The following is a 22,427-nucleotide window of genomic DNA, read 5'->3' on the forward strand; positions in this document are numbered from 1 at the left end:
TAAGCAAATATTTATTGGTTATGCCCATTATTTGATCATTTCAATAATATAAATATGTTTGGGCATATATTTATTGGCTATGCCCATTATTTGTTTTGCTCTATTTATTGGCATAAGCCAATAACTATTAAAACTTCATTCTTATCAAATACTAATAATTTTGATAGACATATGCTTTTGCTTACTTAGTTCACTTTGAACATACATTTCTTTTTTTTTGATCTCGTGTTCACTTTGAACATACTTCTCTTCTTTCTTTCTTACTTTCTTAAAGAAATCTTTAACATTAACTGACATAGATCATGTGAGCTAACATGAAATCCATTGTCTTCCCCACACTGAAAAGAGGTGGTTCACCGGCCAAAGTGAAATTGAATACTTCCTATCTTTCTTAGGTGGATCCACTAGTAGTAACCTATGCAGGCGACAAAGTTCAAAGACTAAGAGAATTTGGAGACCCTTATCCACCTTGGTGGTAGTCTCATCTCATTAGGCTTACATTTTCTTGCACAAGCTCATTGTTAGTCTATCGGTGATTTGCTCAATTTATCATACTTTACAACTTTTAGAGTTGACTCATGCATTATGGAAGCTTGCTTCTAGTATGAGGTATGCTTAGACCCTCCCTAAAAATGGCTGTGAGGCACTGCTCATATTTTGTCTACTCTAAATTTCTGTCCGTTCCACTTTCTTCAAATTGACCTTTTTGCCTTGTTTTCACTTGTTTTCTTCAAATGTCTTCTAAATCAACTCTCCATTCATTTTCAAACATAACGAAAACCACATTAAAAGCACCAATTTTAAACTAAAGCAAGCCAATATAACTAAGAAAAGAGCCTCAAATGAGTTAAAATCCTCACTAACACGTCCAAAATAAAATTCCCCCAAATCCATACAGACAAGGAGAACTATTAGAATCCATCCCAATAACTGTGTTATGAATTTCCTCTTCATCAGGAGTTTTTGTGAGATCATCATTCTCATATTGGGTAATAAGTTTCTTAATGAATTCCATACCTAGGGGGTTGGTTTGTCCATCTTATTTAGTAAGATTTTTCTCTAACTGATGTATAGCCTCATCAGATATTTGTTGGTCACTCGGTTCCAAATTACCTAGCTGTTAAGCAGTTCTCATCTATCAAAAAGTTCAAAATTTCAATATGTCATTTGAGGTACATGTGGTGATACTAAAAGCATGGAAACCATGTCAAAACATAGATAAAACAGCTATACTTGCCTGAAATAGTCAAAATTCTTCTGGGCAACCCTGAATTTTTTATTGAGAACAAGATCACAAGACATAGAAAATTAATAAGTGGTTCCTTCTTATGTACACAAAGAATCTATATTTACCCAGTGAGTAAAGAGTAAGAAAATAGAAAATGAAAACGTACACCTCGGAAGAAAAGGAAAAGGGTAAAGCTAGACCCCTTCCCCTCTCTTACACTTCCAGCTCATGATATATATCACTTTTTTCTGATCATCCTTTCCTCCAATGGACAATCATTACTTTAAAAGCAAAGAGATGATAAAATCAAAATTTCATGGAATTCAACAGTAACAATATATTTTTTAATGAATTCTGCAGATGACAAGACAGTTGTAGATTACAATGCAAGACATGAATTGATATATTGCAGACATTTCCCTCTACATGGTTTTATGCACTGAAAGTAGCATTTGTTGAGAAAAAATCATCATTTTCTTTCTAGGTTGGTTTGATGTGGACTGGCCAAGAGTGATCTGCTGCTGTATATGCTTGTTTGCCTACTGATTCAATAATAATCATGTTTCTTTACAACATAACAAAAAGAAAAAAATGGAGAAAGGAGTAATGGGGCACACCCTTGCTAACAAACACACAATAAACTACTACATGACATCATATCATGCATGCAAAGGATTTTTCTTTCCAACAAAAGTTGGACATGCATTTACAATTCTCCAACATTTGAAGCCAAGCGCTTGGTGCAACAGAGACTTCTGAGTAGCGTTAAATATTTAAGAGAGAGCTGAAAGGTCGATATGGCCTAAAACTACCGAAGTCAACAATCATTAGAATGAAACGTTTTGTTTTACTCACATATCATAGCTTTTAGCTTCGAAAAGAGTTTGCTCCATATCAAGTCGTTCAAGGAATGAAGGTTTTGATGTAAACATAGTTAAATGCTAGGCAAAGATTTATGTTTCTCTGGAACAGAAACACAATAATGTTATAACATTGTTAAAACCACTACAGCCATGAACAGCTGCCTACACATTATTCTAACAACACAGATCCATAGCAATTCTAAGAATACTTGTTTTACCTTATCCAACAGCCCTTCATATGTTAACTCTGAGCTCATTGGAGTGATCATATCCACCTGCACAACTCAAACCAAGTAAGACTACAGTATTTCCAACACCATGAAGGTTGAAGAAGTACGAATAAAACCAAAGGAGTAGAATGAGAACTACCTATTCTTGAAAGGGAAGCAACAATAATTTGTTCAAAACATAATATGATAAATTAGCATGAACCTTCAACATAATCAAAGAATAATATCTCATCATTACCAAATAACCCATGAGGTCACACAACAATCATATGTGTTTTATAACTACATTATATGAAATATAATCAGAGAGGAGATAAGGAAGGGCTGAGTGGAAGAAAGAAGGCATGCTACCTCGCTGTCCAAAAGTATGACAGTATTTATTTCAGGCACACCCATCTGCTGTAAAAGAGAAAAGTGATATTAATTTTTGACAATGTATGGTACCCACTTTTTTTTATATAAGTATGGTTTATTCTAGTGGATTTAAGATTTTTAGAATTACCTCATATGTGTTCACTGGTTCTTCCGACTGCATTCGATTCAAAATGTCAGCCACACTAACTAATGCTTTCCCTTTATCCCTCACATTTGGAATAAGTCCAAAGAAACTATATTTCGTAATAATAAAAAATCTGTTACGAAATATTTATGCTAAACCTACTTTTCCAAAAAAATAAAAGAAAAGAATGAAGCATATTCAAATATTAGTTAGTTCTATCGAGTAAAACTAAAAAGCACCCCTAGTTTGTGGATATCTTTTGCTATGTGCCACAGGGAGGAAGCGTCATCATCAACTAGGTGCTCCTGTAATATAAATGAAACTAGGAAAACATCTCGCGCTTCGCGCGGATCCGTAATTTTCAAATTTGGTTGAATATTTTTTAGTTTTAGTGTAGTTAAATAAGTATTAAAAATTGATATTTCAGTTAAACCTATGTAATGTCGTGGTGTAATAGGTTTGTTGTTCGTAAAATGCCATTGCTTAAATGAGTTATTCACGTCTTGGTGAGTAGGGGTAGGTAGCATATACTTTAAGAGCAAAAATTTGTATCGATATATGACACATAGACAACACAACTTTTATAGGCATGTACATTTATAGGAAGGGATGTTTCTTTGGCAATTGATAAAATCGAATCCCCTACCATAACAGACATCAACACCATATGATATACAAATTAGCCATTGTTGGTCATGTAAAGTTTCGCAACTAACAGAATAGACACTACTTGATCAAACTAATAACATTAAGGTCCCTAGCATAGAAAAAGCCTCTACCTTGCCCTTTTTATGGTGACTCTGTTACTCTGTTTGTTGTCGTCTATGAATAAGTTTTTTTTATCTTCTTAGACTTTCTCGAATAAACTCTTCTTTTTGAAATGGAAGCCTCCCCTCCATTAGGAATTTCTTTTGAGTATCTGTGTTTTATCCTCCCACATTATAGACTATTGGTTTAGGTGAATCTTTCACTTTTTTCTTTTCCCTGTACGTAAATAATTAGTGATGATGTATATTATAAGGATTGTCAAGATGATGAATGATATACCTATCAAGAGAATATGTATTATAAGCTTAATAACTCTGTAGCACTTTACGTTTTTGTGTTTGTTTATGGGGTGTTGCATTCTAATTCTTCATCCAGCGCATAAAATTTTGTCAACTGTATAGTTTTCCGACCGCTCTTTCAAATTGAAATTGCTCAATTTTAGTTTGAAGACCAAGTCCATCCCGCATAGACTGCAAATCTGGGATGGAACATCAGTCTCACTTTTGAACAATCGGTTAACCAACTTGTGAGCATAAGTATCAAGCATTGTTTCTCTGCAACCCCATAAAAAAGGATCAAAGCAGTCTTCCCACCATTGTCCTTGTCCTTAACGTGTATCTTAAACCTGTGAATGCGTAAAATATCGTTAGTGTTCCTTTGAATATAAGTTGTTGCTACAATGTTACTTTCTTAATTTCTTGATTCAATGCTTTGTGCTTATAGTGTGAAGTGTTTATTATATTACTTACCGCTATGTCAGTACTCCATTGAAAATCTACTAACTCTGCAATAGTCATCCGATTTTCAAACATTGCTTCTGCAATGGAAACGTTACTTGCATTTGCACTCTCAATAGTATGGTCATCAACTGAGTTCTTTGAGAACTTATGAAGCAATGAGGTGATGTTGTCCATTTTAAAATAACATAAATTTAGCTTGCTACAGTGGTGGCAAAATTCAGTTCACCTATTATGAAAAAAGTAAATTGATATGTCTGAATTTCCTATATACGTGACTATTAAAAGTTTCCACTATGTTTAGAAGAAGTAGTTACCTCAGAATTATTTAGAGTTGTAGCTGTAACGATCACAATATATGGTCTAAAGTGGTGGGATACGTAGGGGTAAAATATTTTGCCTTGATCCTCCCACAAAGTTATTCTTGCTTTTATAGTCATGTCCTCACTAAAAGAGAATTATATGTTGCTTCTTTGGTAATAATGAATTTGACTGTAATGTAGATGAGATAAGAATATTATGAATCAGTAAGAATGTATATGTCGCGTTTCTTCTACTTTGAACTCATACTCTCTAGATCACCGATTCCATATAAGAATCCAACTACATCTACAAGTTAAGGAGGCAAATTATTTATCGTATACATAGGAGACCGTGTGTAACATAAATGGAAATAATCGATGTGCCTCATAGGACGATGATGTTATTGACCCCGGAGAGAATCATCATTGATTGGATACAATTTGCTGGTATTTGAACAATATCATCCTGTAGTTTTTGGATGACAATTATCCGCAAGAATGTTATTTTAAAGTTCGAATGCACTAATCACCAGTTATTTCTGAAACTTTGAAGTTTATGATAATGATTGCACAACCTTTTGCTCAACTTATCTTGGAACTTGTTAATTTGATTCTTCCAGATTACCGTGTGAATCAAAGTTCCTTATTAGAAATCAATGTACAAGAAAGTTTGAAATAAGAAAATTCACAGTGCTGTATAAGTTGAATATAAACTAAGTTTAATATATGCAAATTCACAATTTTGAATAAATTGAATGTGAATTATGCATTACCTTTTCAAAAGGGGAGTAAATATTAGTTGTTTCGAATTGTTAAATGGTGTCGTTACGCATATAACTTGTGTCATTGTTGAGACAGTTTGATTGTTGGGGATGAAACAATGCTAGAGTGTTTGTGTTGTTTGGGTTTAAGTGTTGTTTGATGTAGGAGTTCTTAAAGGGAGGGGTAATTTTGTTTGGATCAAACTGTAAGAAACAGACGTACTTGTAAGTAACATCAAGATCAAAGGATAATACATCCTCATCCACCCGAATCAGATAAAGGGGATACTCACCTATAGTTAACAAGTTATGATTTTTTTCTTCCTCGAGTATCTGTTAGGATTGCATACAATTGTTAATGAGAAATGCATACCAAACTAAATCCATAAGAAGTTTATCTTGGATGTTGACAAAAAAGTCAACCTTCTCACATACAATTGCTCGACGAGGAAGAAATAAAAAAAATACTCCCTTCGAATCGTTTTCGAAATATTATTATGGGTGTGTGAGCAAATGAACTACATCAAGTCAAGAGGGGCTCGGACTAGATAGACTACTTGTGTACAATCAGTTTGAACTGGTTCCACATTAAGATACCATAATTCAGCCCCATGCTCCTGTTTATAGGTGTGAAAAACACAGAAAAGAGAAAAAATGTGAAAAAGAAGCTAGTTCATGGAATCAACATGTTTTCCACCTAATGTCACAACAAATTCATTGAACTCTTTTCCTTAGTGAAGTGTAGAATTTTACAATCCATACGATGTTATTTCTCTAGCATCAATTCATCATCTTATTCATAACACAAAACACAAAGGGCAGTGCTGCTGCACTTTAGATTCTGCTATGTGCAGGATATGGAAAGGTCAGACCAAAATCGGCCTGCATTTACCCAAGAGGTTGTTTCCCATAGATGCAAAAAATAAAAATAAAGGAGATATATCTCCACTCGTCTAGGCTTTGGTAAGGCAAAGTAACCAACTATATGTGCTAGTGAGAGATAATATGTACCCTTGGATTAGTTGAGGCATGCAAGTTCGCTTAGACCATAAAAATTGATTAAATAAATATATTTTAACTCAACAAACTAAAAACACTATTGGAATTCTTTTGATTTTCCAACAATCAATATTTGACTAGACATAGAAATTATGATTTGATCTAACTGACCATTGTTCTAGAGACAGACAGAGTACTAAAGTTTCAAATAAGTACAACTAAGACATTGTACTGAGTTTGGAAAATGTGTTGATTTTGAGGTGTTCTCCATCAAAAAAAGAAGTTCCTTTTTTTTAAAAAATAAAGATTTCATTACTAAATTTTCAAAAACTCAAAAACAATGGATATATTAAACCCAACTGATATTAGCAATAACCCCAAAAAAAGAAAGTGCGAAAATTCAAAATTTCAGATCAAACTCAGCAAAGTAAATAATTCATTATAAAGATTGACAACTACAATTACCTTGAGGAGTGAGGTATGTACCAAAAGCGAGAGTGAACTTCCAAGCTTAGGATCAATCACCTAACACTTTTTCCCTCGCATCTGCAACTCCAATTAAATATTCAATTAAAGTTTCAACTTCTTCAGTTAAATTTACAAGAATAACAGCAGAAAAGAGGAATGAAACTCACGTTCTTCAAAATCGTAATGAGCTCTTTCTGCGATTGATCTCTGTGAAGTCAATTTTGAGAGAACTGGATCAAACCGGAGACAAAAATTATGCATAAACATTGAAGTACATTATTATTATGCATATGTAATTGTACCTTAAAAATTTCAGATTTATTAGAGCATTATCCAAATTTGGAACTTGGCGCCATTTTTGATCGATATCTCGAGGTTTTGTTGTTCAATATTTGAGTTCTTCTTTTTTAGTTGGGACATAATAGAAATATAGTTCATGTTTATTATGGGCATGTTGGACCTTCGTATGGGCTTTATACTAATACCCAGTTAGATTCACGATTTACTTTTTCTACTCGACATTGTTATGCTATAACAACAAAAAAGCTAACTCTAAAAACCCATCCTCAATTTGAACTGCAAGTTGCAACTCGCCTCCATACCTGAGATATATAGGACGAAACTCTTATTGGTAATGGAATTCCTACGTGGAGCATCGTTATTGTTGTCAAATTAAGTCTAATTCCACCTACCTTATAATAATAAAATAGAGATATTGTTTTTGATAGACTCGCAAGTCAAGATAAATATAGAAGTATAATATATACTAGAGGGGCACGGCCCGTGACATTTTATATTGGACAAATGAACAATGTCTTACACAAAAAATACTTTACTTAAAAAATAAACCCTTCGTTATTGAAAATAGTCGTTCAACCCTCCTTTTTTCTCCAAAAAATGAGCATGCAACTACATACTTAATTTCTCTTATTCAGGAAGAATAGGAACGGGTCTTTGAGTTTGCTGACTAACTTCATTCACATTAGATTATTTATTGTTTCTCATTCATCTGGAAGGTTGTAAAGTAGAAAGTGTCGAAATTTTCTTCAAATATAAACTTATATTTTGCTGCCAAAGCAAATAAATATAATATATCGCTCTTGCACTTTCTCTTTTTATCTTCATTATTGACTATACATCTCTCTTCTAGTTGCATCGCAAGAAGACGCTTATTGCATTTCTTCACCTTATCACATCTACAAAAAAAAGTGTACTTTTTGCTAAGACTTAACAGAAGGGATGAAATCCAATATGCTCTTAGAAATAAAAAGAATGATGAAGGAAAACAAAAATTGAAAGAAAATGTTCTTGAATTAAATAGGTGGAGTACTTATTATGCTATTAGTAGAAACATTACCATTGACTTCTTATTTCTTAACCCACTGCAGATAACCACATAAAAGTTTTAGTCATAGATATGACTTAAAAAAACAAAAGTCAAATCTTGTGGCAAGAATATGACTTTAAGAAATTGAGGTGAAATCTTCTCATCTTTCTTTTTTGATTGATGAGAATAAATCAATTGATATATTAACAAAATGTACTTGAGGCGAATGTATTACAACCAAACTATCTAATGTTAAAAGTTACCAAACTATCTTATACCCCTTTTTCTTTTCGCATGATTTTATTCAATATAAATGATGTTGTAGCATTATAAACTGTATTTTAAGAAGTGATCATCCTTCTTAGTAGTAGGATCCGAGGGAAGAATAAAGAATGTTATGTATTACAGGAAAATAATGTGGATTCATACCTATAAGTTGAAAGAAGAAAAATAAAGAAGAGCTTACCTCTGATTCATGAGTCCTTTAACCTTTAGTGACAATCTCATCTAAGTTCTTATTATGATAAACTGCAAAATACTAAATTTGACCAATCTCATTATCATCCACAGGAGTAGGAATACCCAGTTTCATTATAGTCATGCTAGTTTCTTATATTGATTCTGATGAAGCATCATTCGTAAGAACTCATATATGTTGCTTATACCATTATGTGATTGATATACCGTGGTTTCACGGTATTATTAATACTTTTTCCTTAAGTTTAATGTGTCCAAAAGCCTTTTTGTGGTAAGTTTTATATAAGTTTCTCTTTGTTTTGCAGGAAATTTGTCCAAAGCCAAATGCGGAGATTTTGAGAGAGAAATGCAGAAGAGACCACCTACGGAGCTTATGACGGTCCGTCATGCCGGTGACGGTCCGTAGGTGGCAGCGTAGAGAAGCTGCTGAAGGAAGATGGGGAAGTCTGACAAGTGTGGGATTACGAAGCTTGTGACGGTCCGTCATGGCCATGACGGTCCGTCCTGCAGGTTCGTCGTGAAGATCAGAGAAGTGATCCCAGTACCCAGATTCCAAGAGTTAAAGTCCTTTGAAACGAGACCCTCGACGGACCGTTGTGCCTATGACGGTCCGTCACACTTGCCGTTGAGGGGAATGAAGAGAGCAGCAGAAGAAATTGCACCAAGTATGGGACGATGGAGTCCACGACGGTTCGTCATGACCACGACGGTCCGTCGCGTGGTCCGTCGACCCAGCCGCGTTTTGGCAGATTTCCAGCAATTAGAATTCTTGTTTAATTAGGTTTTTGTATTTTTATAAATAGTTCGAAAAACCTCGTTTTTGAGGTTAGACACCTGATAGTTAGACTCTGAGATTGTTGAAACTCCGTATTCGTAAACATTGTATTGTGAGATTCTCGATAATCATTAGACTTTTCGTGAGATTTTTGATTACTTTGAGAATTCTTGCAAGTGATTTTTGGTGATTAATCAAGCAATCTTTTGGACTTTATTCTTTCTCATTGAAGTAAGTACATGAATTCTTATTTAATATATTTGAATATTGTGTTTATGGCTATGAGTAACTAAACTCCATAACTAGGGTTGTGGGAACCATAGGCAAATAATGAGATAAACCCTAGCTAAAATAACAATTCTAGAAAAGTGTCTTGCATGTATTAATAATTCTTTCGCTTAGAAGTCTTTTTAACGGATGATCAACGTTAGAACTCGCCTTAATGCTACTTGCCGGACCAAGGAGGTAGATAATAGGAAAAGAATTATTAACATAGATTTAGTGTATACTATCTAATAGGCTAGTATTGATTGGTACGAGGTAGTAACTTAGTCAAATATCGAATACGATGCTTAATATGAGGTAACGATAAGGGTTAGGAAAGCAACACACGTAGCCGGACCAAGGTGCGGAGTGAGATTTTCTAGATGCCGGACCAAGGATTTAGAAATACATAACTTATCACTTTGCATGCAAGATACTAGGAAAGAATTGTTATAGTTAGAATTATCAAGTTATGAACCTGTGGGGAACACGTAAACCCTAGTTACTTTGATTAACTGATTAAAACCCAACTTTCAAACTCATTAAGTGTCTCTTTCAATTTAGTTAATTCTTTTTACTTATTAGGAAATACAAACCCCCCTTTTTACATTTTTATGTTTTTACTTTCTAAGGAAGTTATCAACCGAACAATAGTAATAACAAGTTAAAGTTAAGTCTAGACTATTTTCCTCGTGGGAACGATCCCAACCTCACTAGTTGGATTATTTACTTGACGCGACCGCTTTACTTCTTATTTGAGAAGTAAGTTTGAGCGTATCAGTGATCTCTTACGCCCTTCAAGAAGTTGGTCTGACATAAATTCTTTGTTATAAACATGACATTTATTACAATTATATAGTAATATATTTGAAATGCAGTTCCTCACTTTATTTTGAATGCTAATCCCGATTTAACAAACAAAATCTTCTTCTACACTTTTTCTATTGTATTTTTTTCTTTTGGACACCTCATTAGGAAAAATAAGATACATAAGAGAACTTATTTATAAGAAGATTAAGAAAAAAATTGTTATTTAGTAGATGACCATCCCTACGGGAGGTAGCACATGATGCAGGTACCAAATAGTAGAAGAAAAAATTTAGATGTCAAAAATGAAAGTTGGTATAATATAACACAATATTATTCCACCAACAAATAGCCACAACCAAGCATTGAATAATAGCAGAGAAAACATGATTTCGTTGTAAAAGAATTTCAAGATTCACATAATTTTAATCTAACATAAAGATTCTTGTGAGATTTTTCTTCAAAATGTAAATAGACCAGGCCAATCTCTTAGGTACGGTCGACTCATTGTTCATATGGGCTGGAAACTTTTTAAAAATGTAATGAAGAACTGAAATCAATGAGCAGTCTTACCAAAATCGTAAAGACCACAATATATATTGATGTTGTCATACCCTCTAAGGTAGAAATTATTGTGTTTAAGAACACAACAGAGATTGCGCTACCCACATTATAGTAGAATAATCTTGAACATCTCGGAATTACGGATCACCAAAAAAGATGGTGAACTATAGCACACGAAAATTGGCAAAATGGGGGGTTTGCCTTCTCTGGGGCTCGTTTGACCTTGAAAATGGGTCGATATGGCCGTGGAGACCAACCTGCTTTGTAGATAAGGTCGCTCAAGGCTACTCACAACAAGAAGGTATTAACTACGAGAAAACCTTTGCACTTGTGTTAAGGTTAGAATCTATTCAAATTTTACTGTTGAACCTCTTTCAAGTGTTTTATACTATTTTGAATGGATGTGAAAAGTGCGTTTTTAAACTATAAAAGAAAAAGTTTTAGTCAAACACCCCTCAGTTTTTAAAATCTTTGTCGTCCTGATTTTGTTTACAAACTTTCCAAGGCTCTTTGCAGACTTAAACAAATTCCAAAAGCTTGGTATGAAAGATTAAGTTCATTCTAACTGCAAAATATCTTCCAAGGGGGGGAATTTTACACAACTCTCTTCATTCAAAGATATGTTTATACATTTATATAGGTCAAATATATGTTGATGATATCATTTTTGGAAGTTCTAATCCTTCATTGTGCGAGAATTTTGCAAATCTAATGAAAGGAGAATTCAAAATGAGTCTTATGGGAGAACTCACATTCATTCTCTGACTTCAAATTAACAATTCAACTAATGGAACATTTATTAGTCAAGCAAAGTACACCAAGGAATTAATTAAGAGTTTGGACTCAAAAAGGGCAAAGTCTTTGGTACCCCAATGAGTTAGTCCACCTATCATGAAATTGATGCATCTCAAAATGACGTGGATAAAAAGATATATAGTGAGATAGTTGTCTCATTACTATATATTACAGCCATTTGACCCGATATAATGTATAGTGTATGCAAGTGCACGATTTCAAGTTGCTCCGATGGAGTCACATCTCATAGCAGTAAAATGAATCATTGGCTACCTCATTGGAACCACGGAGCTGTTACTATGGTATCCTAAATTTAGTCACTTTGATTTAATTGGTTATTGAGATGCTGACTATGCAGGTAACCAAAACTATCGGAAAAACACTAGTGGAACATGCTAAATCTTGGGACACACTCTATTCTCATGGTATAGCAATAAATATGGTTTTGTTTCCTTATCAACCACGGAACCCTAATACTTAGCGACTGGAAGTTTTGGTACTCAAATTTTATGGATGATGCATCAATGACATGGTTATGATCTTTTCTATGAAACACTACCGATTATCTATGATACCGTCTTTCAAGATATATTGTGCATCATTCTAAGGATAAGCATATGCATATAAATCTTCATTTTATTCATGATCATGTTGAAAATGGTGAATTTCTCGAATTTGTAGACTCTAAGAATCAATTAGCTAATACTTTTACTAAACCTCTTCTTGAGGAAAGATTTTGCTCTCTCACAGATCGCCTTGGCATTAAATGTGTTGAGTAATTTCTTGTACCTTATTGTTTACTTTAATTTCCTTATGCAATTAACGTGTTTTCTCATTTTTTTGTTCAGTAATAATGACATGTTGCTGCCTCTTCTGTTTCCCCTTCTTCCTGTCAAATCCCATTCCCTTTCTCATCTGATCGCCTTCCTTTTCTCTCATCTTTTTTCTTTATATTTACTCTTTCCTTCTCTCTCTTCTACTCTTCATCTAACCATGACAAAAACTCGCCCCATGACCTCAAAGAAATCTTCTGTCGCTTTGATTTCCTTCGAAGTAGACACCATCTTTCTCTCTCTCTTCTGATTCTTCCGCAAGATACATGGTTGATCCGTCTGAGTCCTCAAAAAAGCGAGCTTCTACTACTAAGAAGAAAGCATAAAAGAAGCCTCGTCTCTATGTTACGAGATCTATCTCCCACGCAGACATGCAACAATTGCAGGGAATCGAACAGAAGCACATGTATGATCACTTCAAAACATTCCCTATTAATGTCGGTCGTGTTTTAGATCTAAGTCAATTAAAGGACTCTCACTTCCCTGTAAGGTTCTGTCTCAAAGCTCGGAAAGTGTCTCTTTCTTTTACTTTGTTTAGTCTTGAGCTTTTTGACGAAGCAGTTCACCTACTTCATGCGAGTCTTTCCATCTCACCTAAGAGTGGTGAGTTAGAATCGTTGGTGTTGGGTAAACTCTATATCATCAATGAAAGGCTATTCAAAGATGGATTTGGTACTAAGCTCTTCGGGGTAATTTCGTACATGAACAAACCATGGCCTAATGACTTTGAAGTTTCTTTGGATGGTGAAAAGCGAGTCGTGGCTGAGCCAGACTATGACATATTTGACTTTGGGCCCTTATCGCTATGTTTTGAGAATCGTGTTCTCGCACATATCGTGGCCACAACTCTTATAGTCCGGAAGTGATCCATGAATAATATCACTACTCGTGATGTATTTGCTCTCTACTTCTTGCTTAAAAACTACCTCATCAACTGGGCAGAATGGTTCAAAGCGTATATTTTGGAACGCTTTGAATATATGAATGTCTCGGCAAGTCTGCCCTATGGCTTGCTCATCTCGAGGATTATTATGGACCGTCTTGTGGATCTTTCTTTTTTTACCCCCTCTCTTATAAATGCAAATAATGATTCTCATACTTTTTCTAGTATGGGGTATGTGAATCTTGGTGAAAAGTGGGTAAAAAAGGACTCAGTGCGGATTCTCCCAAACCCTCAAAAATCTCGGTGGATTCTGCCACTCTTTCTATTGTAGGATAATGAGGTAAAAACTAGACTTTGAGCTGTAGAACGAAACTTGGAGATACTTCATGATGTTGTGGAAAAAATATTTCGTTTACAGAATGTCTCTAGAACATATATTTGTAATTTAAGCATTGCCATGAAAACAATCAAGCATGAAGGTATCTCAATGGTAAATCGCTTAATCCTACTAGTTGACTCTCTCAAACGTGGAGTCAAATACTCTAACAAAGAGCTTGTTGTTACAGTTCAGACCTCATACTCCAGTCTTTTCACGAAATGTGGAACGTTCTTACAACACCTTCTGTGAGAAAGTGACTAACTCCCTCAAGTACTTTTGGGGTTGCCATTAACTCTACTTACTGAACTTTACTTCTTGCACTAACTTTCAATAGGGCCATGTACCTATGTATCTCGTGGGCTACTATTTTTTGGTCTCACTGACTCTTAGACTACTCTGGTATTTGTTGTCTTTACTTTAATCTAGTGCGCTTTGCTCTATTCTTTTATATTCTGACAAAGGGGGAGAAAACAAATCTATCATTGTTAATCCTCTATGAGACAAGAAGATATAACAGAGGGACAACTGCATGCATCGATGAACTAAGACATCAAACCTCAGGGAAGTACAATTAATTTTTTCAGTAAAATGACTGTCAATATTACTATAGAAATTGTGATCAATCTTGTCATTATAAAAAAAGGGAGATTGTTAACTCCTTAGAGTTACTTGATTTTGAAAATAGACACCTAATGCGTTGGTTTTAATTTTCGTAGGTCACAAATTCAAAAGGGAAATCATCAGCGCAAATGACTTCAAGAAGGAAAAGAATAGTTGCTTGAAGCTACAAAAAAGCATTGGAAAGGCAACCCTCAAACCAAAGGGACAAAAGAAGGAAAGGAATACCTGGTTGATCAACACATAAAGAAAGTCTAAATGAAACAGAATACTTGCACACTTGGCATACCACAACCGAATCATCATGAAATAAAAGAGCAGTAAATCAAGCCACAAGATGAGAAGTATGTCGATCATAGAAGGAAAAGATCAAACAAGAAAAAAAAAAGCAGAAGAAGTGATTTACTTCATGGATACAGATACAGTAAATCGCCTCAATCAAGGACTCCCTAAATTGATGCTTGTTTGAGATAAATCCCTTGTGTTTTCCATAAAAGAGCAAAGATCATCATCTAAATAGACCAATTAAGATATGTAGTTAGAAATACACAAATTCACTTGAGCTTAGCAAACAGTTTTATTTTGTCTTTCATAAAGCTTTGTAGACACGTGAGTACAATTGAAAAGAAAAGAGAAAAGAAAGAATCTGAGTGTAGGTATACAAGTTGAGGCATTGTCAAGGTAGAAGTCTGATTTGCATATTAAACAGGATAAAGTTTCAAATTGCGGTAACATTAAGATATCTTCAAATATCTTAAATTAAACCCTTGAAACCCAAGGGGGGTGGACTAGGCACCGAATTGGTGATCCGAACCAGAATAAAACCTTTTCTTTCAATTATTACTGCAACTTTCTATTATTGCGTATCTTCCTACTAACTTGCATGTGAGTCGATTATCGATTACTGCTAGTTCATTAAGTGAATTTTAAATTTATCCCCCCCCCCTCCCGCTCTCTTTGAATATCAGAATAAGCATAAAAAGAAATATGAGTTTTAGCTAGATTCAAACCCTAGTTTTGTGGGTGATTACTCTAGCACAAGGATAACTCTACACTAATTAAAAGTGTGTTGTTAGTTATATATTTTTTTTGCCAGAGATAGATATATACATGCATATGCACCGACACATACGAATATGGGTCCAGCTCTAATAACAAGATAAAGTTACTTCATGAGTGAAAATCATTACTGCATGTTTCAGACTCTTATACGGTATGTAAAATCATAAATATTTATGCTAATCAAGATATTAATATGTACGTACTAGGATTTTTAATGATCTTCTCTGAGGAAGAAAACGAAATCAATCTCCCTTTGACCTATCTTACGCTACTGTAATTTTCGTGATTTAATTGAGTGGATGTATTAACCCTAATGAACATAACAGGATAAATTTATACGGTTCCACCGAAAATGTTATTCTTTTTGTTGCACAACATATAATGTAATGATATGATGAAATCTATTTAATTTTTAAATTAAAATAAAAATTATATGGTTGAACTAATTTATGATATGCAATTATCATATTAGTAATATTAGTAGTGAATGCTTAAAATAATTACTATTTATAGCTTATCTTTTTATTTCATAGAAAAATAGTAAACACACACAACTACCTATAATTTTGTTGTAACATTAGGCATTTTGAGGCTAATCTTCATTTGCTCAGATAAATTGTGACTCATCCAAAAGAGGATAACTATCTGGTAGTTTTTGATTAATTTTTAATGTATAAATGTCTTTGTTTCATTATTCTTTCTTCTATTTAATCTCAGGTATTGTTACATACGGTAATTGAGCGAACTAGATCAATTTTAGTCAATTATATTGTGTCAAGATAACAAACGGTTCACGATCCAATTCAAACTGAATTTGATTGGATAATATGAATTGAGCCAAAACAGGGAAGACAATAAGTCAAGACCGAACTCAACTCAATTTTCACTAAGTTTAATTATTTTATTCGTTCTATTAAAATATTTAGTACACAATAACAATACTAACAAAAATATTTTAGGAATATATATAAAGAATTCATACTACTACAAAACCTCCAACTTTTTCATGGTATCCTATAAAAATTGTAATTAAACGCCTTACAATGTACAGAGCCATTTGAGGAATTTTAAATTTATATATAAACACTGAAAAAACTTTTATATATATCAAGTAGATTTCTTTTAAAGATAATCCAATTGAATATACCTTCGCCCCTTCGAGATTCGTTCTTACATAAAAGTGGCTAAAATATAGGAATTTGTATCTATAATACTTAAGAAATGGCATCTCTTGGTATTTTATAGATCTCTTATGCATAAAAATGATGATTTCTTATAAAAAATAAAGATCAGAAAATTGAATTTGTAACTAACTAGTCACGCCCTAGGCCTAAACCTTGGGCGGGACTGACACTCGATAACCATTGCAGGTCTCGAGCAAACCGTTGGCCTAACTTACTTAACTCAGCGGAAGACTCAACTCAACTCAATCAAGAAATAGAGCATTGGTAAAAGAAATACTTAATATGGTAGTCTAGCAAAAATGACATATAAGTCTCAACACTTGAACATATGAAATTACTAAGTGAATGTGACTCCAAAATCAAACTATTAGGTGTATATGAACCCTCTAAATTGACTAAGATGGATGTTGGAACAAACCCCACAACATCCTAATGAAGAAAATTAGAAAAGCAATTAAAATGATGTCCTCTAAAATGCAAGGAGGCTCAGTACTAACTCTGGAACACAAACTTGATCAATGAAGCGCTGTGTACTAATATCTTGTTAATTGTGTCTACATCATAAGAAGATGCAGGCCAACTGATATCAATACATTGAATGTACAAATATGCGAGTTGGAATGCTAAACACAACTATAAAAGTGTAACACAATGTATCCAAAACAGACCAAAGAACAGTTTTTCAGAAAATCTACAGGTACAACTGACGGTAGCCATCGACGAAGTGTAGACTGACCCATGGTCCATCCTACACAAACGTCACTGGAGTCAAAACCACCAGAATCTCAGCCCAGGAGATTTAGTTAAGTCATGATCGACGGAAGGACCTACGATCCATAGGTCAGACTACGGCCCATAGTCCATGACCGACTTGTCATCCCTTTCTTTACTTGATGAATGTGAACTTAATTCTTACATTATAATTATGGTGTGAATGAGACTTGTCTCACAATTTCTAACACCCTCTTATGTGAGTATCTTTGACAAAATTGTAGGTGCAAGTGAGACTTCTCTAACTTCCTTTAACACCGCATTCTAGGTCAATTTCATAACTCATAAGCTTTTAGTTATTTCATTACTCACCTTATCTTTTTCAATGTTATTTGCTAGTGTTGTACCATTCTTAATGAAAGTTATGAGGACTCTTTATTGTGCTAGTCTGTTCACAAGTTCATTTAGATAAGGTATGTTGGGATTTGTCCTAATAATTGGAATACCTAGGTTATGAGTTTATTAACTTACATCTTTTTCAAGTCCATATTTAACATGTATTTGGCCTTACAAGAAACACCATAATTTACATTGGTCCGATAAGATTAGTATGACTTAGTCATTGGCCAACTCTTTATCATATTTTAGAATTAATATTGCTAGCCAATTCACTGGTCATGAGAGTACCATTAGCCATATCAATTAACTTCATGTATATACTATAGTACTCTCGTCATTTTAAGCAAGCCAACTTTTAACATTTGATTAGCTTATAAAAACAATTTCATCTACTCAAACACAATTGGCATTACAATTTTTCTTATCTCATGTAAATGATAATCTAATCATATGGATCTAACTTATAGGTCTCAATCATAGAAACCTACATATAATGATCAGTTAGAACCACATACCAACAACATGCTCGAGATTGGCATTATACATACTACTAGAATCTATATAGGGAGAACTAGGAGAATGAACATCGAAAATCTCACTGGGAACAACCCTAGTTTTGATTTTCTTGAATTACAAAACGTTTGAAAATACTCTTAGGGAAAGGAATCCAAGAGATAAAACCCATACGTTTCTATAGAATTGAATATACAAAGATCACCCCGTACTTTGCACGAAAAATCTTGAAGAACTGCCTTGAAATCGCCTAAGGAGAATTGTTCACTGTTTTTTTTTCTTACGTTTGTTATTGTTTTTGAGTTGTGAGGTTTCTTACCTAGTTAAACGTGAGTCTAAGTCTTAGGAAGTGAATATTGACTAATTCAACCTAGTATAATTAGCTTAATTAAATAATAAATTAGTTAATTACCAAAATGCTCCTCCTAAATTGACTAAAAATAGGACAACATTTGACTTAGCCAAATCTTAAAATTTGCTAAGGTGTCTCAGCTTGACCATGAATTTTTAATTAATTAATTAAGTTTCTAATATAATTAATTAATTGACCTAGGGTAATTACAAAAGTATCCCTAAGTCACTAGGATCATAACCACCCTCTTAGGACCATCCTAGGTTAGGTACTAAGATGTTTCTTTAGTTACTTACCCGCCTAGTGTCACTTTGTTAGATTTTAGGATTTCGGGTACACTAGTTAGTTTGGTTTAGTTAATCCTAGAATAGTTAGTTAGTTATGTAAGTTAGTTAGAGCCTAGAGTTTTTAAGGATGCTAGGCCCCACATGGCTTTACCCGTGCGCGTGCCTGCCCCCTAACCTCCCTAATCGAATTCGATTGGGGCTTGGTCGCTTGGTCTCTTGCACATGTGTTGCTGTGCATTTTTTATCCAAGGATCCTCACTATGTACTTAGGTACTGCTTAATCTACATGATCATTTTAAATGATCATGTTCTATGGTACCTAGGCTTGACACTTGGATGCCTCGTTCCTAAGGTGTGGGATTTAAGAAATGAAAATTTTATTAGCTTAGGGTCTTCATTGCAGGTACAATTCCTAAACAAGATTGGATTAGAGCATTGAACATCAAACTATATCTTAATACATAGAAACTGGCTAACACCCTTAATCCAATATTCTCTAACATGTCCAATATTACTCAATATTGGGAATTGGGATGCCTATGTACCCCAATATATATTCTTAAAACCTAATGTACCATTCACTAGACAAGTACATTTTCTTGAATGTTACATTATCCCCTCCTTAGGAACATTCGTTTGCGAAAGACACTACACATCATTTTGACTCAAAGAGGGTATTTTTGAAAAACACATTAACATACTTGAATGTTTACTCTTTGTTATTATGTGATTCACAACTTACTCTGGATGATGCACATCACTCAAAGCTTATCTGAAGCTTCATATCTAAGATTGAGGAACTTCCTTCTCAATCTCACTTTAACTCAATTCACATCACAACTCATGCGACACAAAAATCATGTCAACGCTATACAAAAACACCAACATGAACTCATATTAACTCATATAGTGCAAGTATAAAAAACACAATTATTGACTTAAAACACCAGAACAGACTAATGCACTAAAATTTAGAGTTTCTTAAACAAAATCAAACTGAGGAAGAGTATATCTAACCTCAAGAACGGAACAAGTGACGGTAACAGAATCTCATGTCAGCTTCGACCTCCCATGTTGCTCCCTCAACAAGGTGGTTCCTCCATAACACCTTTACAGTGGCAACCTCCTTGTTCCTCAGCTTCTTCACTTAGCGATCTAAAATTTCAACTGGAACCTCTTCATAAGAAAGTTTCTCATCGACTCCTAACTCCTCAACAGGAAGGATGGATGATGGATCACCTAGACACTTCTTAAGCATCGAAACATGAAATACTGAATGAATAGAAGCCTAGTAATTTGGTAACTTCAGTTCATAGGCAACATTCCCTACTCGCTGTAAGATCTAATAAAGACCTATATACCTAGGATTCAACTTCCCTTTCTTACCAAACCTCATTATCACTTTCATGGGTGATATCTTTAGGTAGTGTTGATCACCTACATCGAACTCAAGAGCCCTCAGCCTGTTATCAGCATAGGAGTTCTGACAACTGTAAGCAGTATTCAATCTATCCCTGATCATTCTTACCTTTTCCATCCTCATGTATGACGTCAAGGCCAAGGATGGAAGAATCTCCTACCTCAAACCATCCAATTGGAGACCTACATATCCTTCCATATAGTTCTTCAAAAGGGTGCCATCCCAATACTAGAATGGTAAATATTATTATAAGAGAACTCAATCAGTGACAACTGATCATCCCAACTCCCCTTGAAGTCAATAACACAGGGTCTCATCATGTCTTCAGTGGTCTGAATGGTAAGCTCTGTTTGTCTATCTGTCTGAGGGTGAAGAGCAGTACTAAGCTTCACCTGTGTACCCAAGCTCTTTTGGAAAGATCTCTAAAAGTGAGAAGTGAATTGGGCTACCCCATCGAAAATGATAGATACAGGGATCCCATGCCACCTCACTATCTCATTAATATACAGTTTGGCGTAATCTTCGGCTCTGTAAGTAGACTTCACAGGATTGAAGGAAGAAGACCTAGTCATCCTGTCAACAATGACCCAAATGGAATCATGCAGTTTCCTGGTCCTTGGCAGACCAACCACATAGTCCATATTAATAGCCTCCAACTTCCATGTTGGGATCTCAATCGACTGGGTAAGACCTCCAGGCTTAAGATGTTCGGCCTTAACCTTTTTTCAATTGGGACACTCCTCCACAAACTTAGAAGTATCTCACTGCATAGCTTCCCACCAATAGATCTCCTTGAGATCATGATACATTTTGGTTGAACCTGGATGACACTACACCATTTTAGGTCTACGGCAACACTAAATCTTGACAACGCTTATAAAGTGTTGCCTAAAATACTTTTGGGAACACTTTTAAAGTGTAGCCAAAGATTTTGACTTTTAGCTACATTAATTTTAGCAACACTTCTAAAGTGTACTCTTTAATGGAATAAAATACACTTTATAAGTGTTGTTACAATATGATATAATTGGCAACACTTATTTACAGATACAGCCACACTTTTAAAATGTCATATTTTTATAATTGAAAAAACAACACCATATAAGTGTTGGCTTAAAATTTTTCACTAAAATATTGTATTCCCTCCAATATTTTTAACTCTCCCTCCCATTTTTATTGGCCAAAAAAAATAAACATTAATAAAATAATAAAACAACTCTCCCCTTTTCCCCTTTCTCTTCTGCGATTGTGCGCTAACAACGCTTGAACGAAGTGAAGAGCTGAGAAGGAAATAGCTTAAAACACTCTTTCTCTTCTGCGATTTGTGAGAGATAGCTGAGAACACTCTTTCTCTTTTGCGGTTTTCTCTTCTGCGATTTGTGAAGAGAAGTGAAGCATTGAAGTCACCGATAACTAACTTAAGAGTTGAAGATTTGAAGTTACTGATAGTTCAAGTCGTCTCTCCGATAACGATTTCTTGAAGAGTAAGTCTGATTCTCTTTTCCGATTCTGATTCTCTTTTCCGATGCCTATTTCGTTTTGTGAAGTCATTGATAGTTCAATTTTTTTGTTTTGTGTTTTATGATGAACTGATTTGCAAGATGATGAAACGAAGTTAAATAGTCTTTTTGTCACGCTTTTCTCTCTATTTTCTCACTGAAGAAAAGGATTCCAGACTGCTTTTGTTGGAATAGGGTTTATCAGGTAAGAACTTCTATTTTGAAAGTCTAAATTTTAGCTTTAGGGTTTGGATTCTTGTGTTCTTATACGAATTTTTGGGAGTGTGGCTAGTATTATAGCTTCATTAGTTGATTTTTCAGAGTGTAGCTGGTATTCTTGTATTCTTATCTTATTCTTGTGTTTTTTTAAAGGAGCTGAACAAAATAGTTAAAATATATATATAGAAACATATTCAAGGAAAG

General features: G+C 34.4%; 1 pseudogene; it reads right to left on the bottom strand.

Annotated features, from left to right (window-relative positions):
• Window positions 1–2,131: 2,131 nt before the first annotated feature.
• Window positions 2,132–12,803, bottom strand: LOC107019424 (annotated as a pseudogene).
• Window positions 12,804–22,427: the final 9,624 nt, after the last annotated feature.

The sequence above is a fragment of the Solanum pennellii genome, chromosome 5 (genome assembly GCF_001406875.1).
Source record: "Solanum pennellii chromosome 5, SPENNV200".
Taxonomy (NCBI): domain Eukaryota; kingdom Viridiplantae; phylum Streptophyta; class Magnoliopsida; order Solanales; family Solanaceae; genus Solanum; species Solanum pennellii.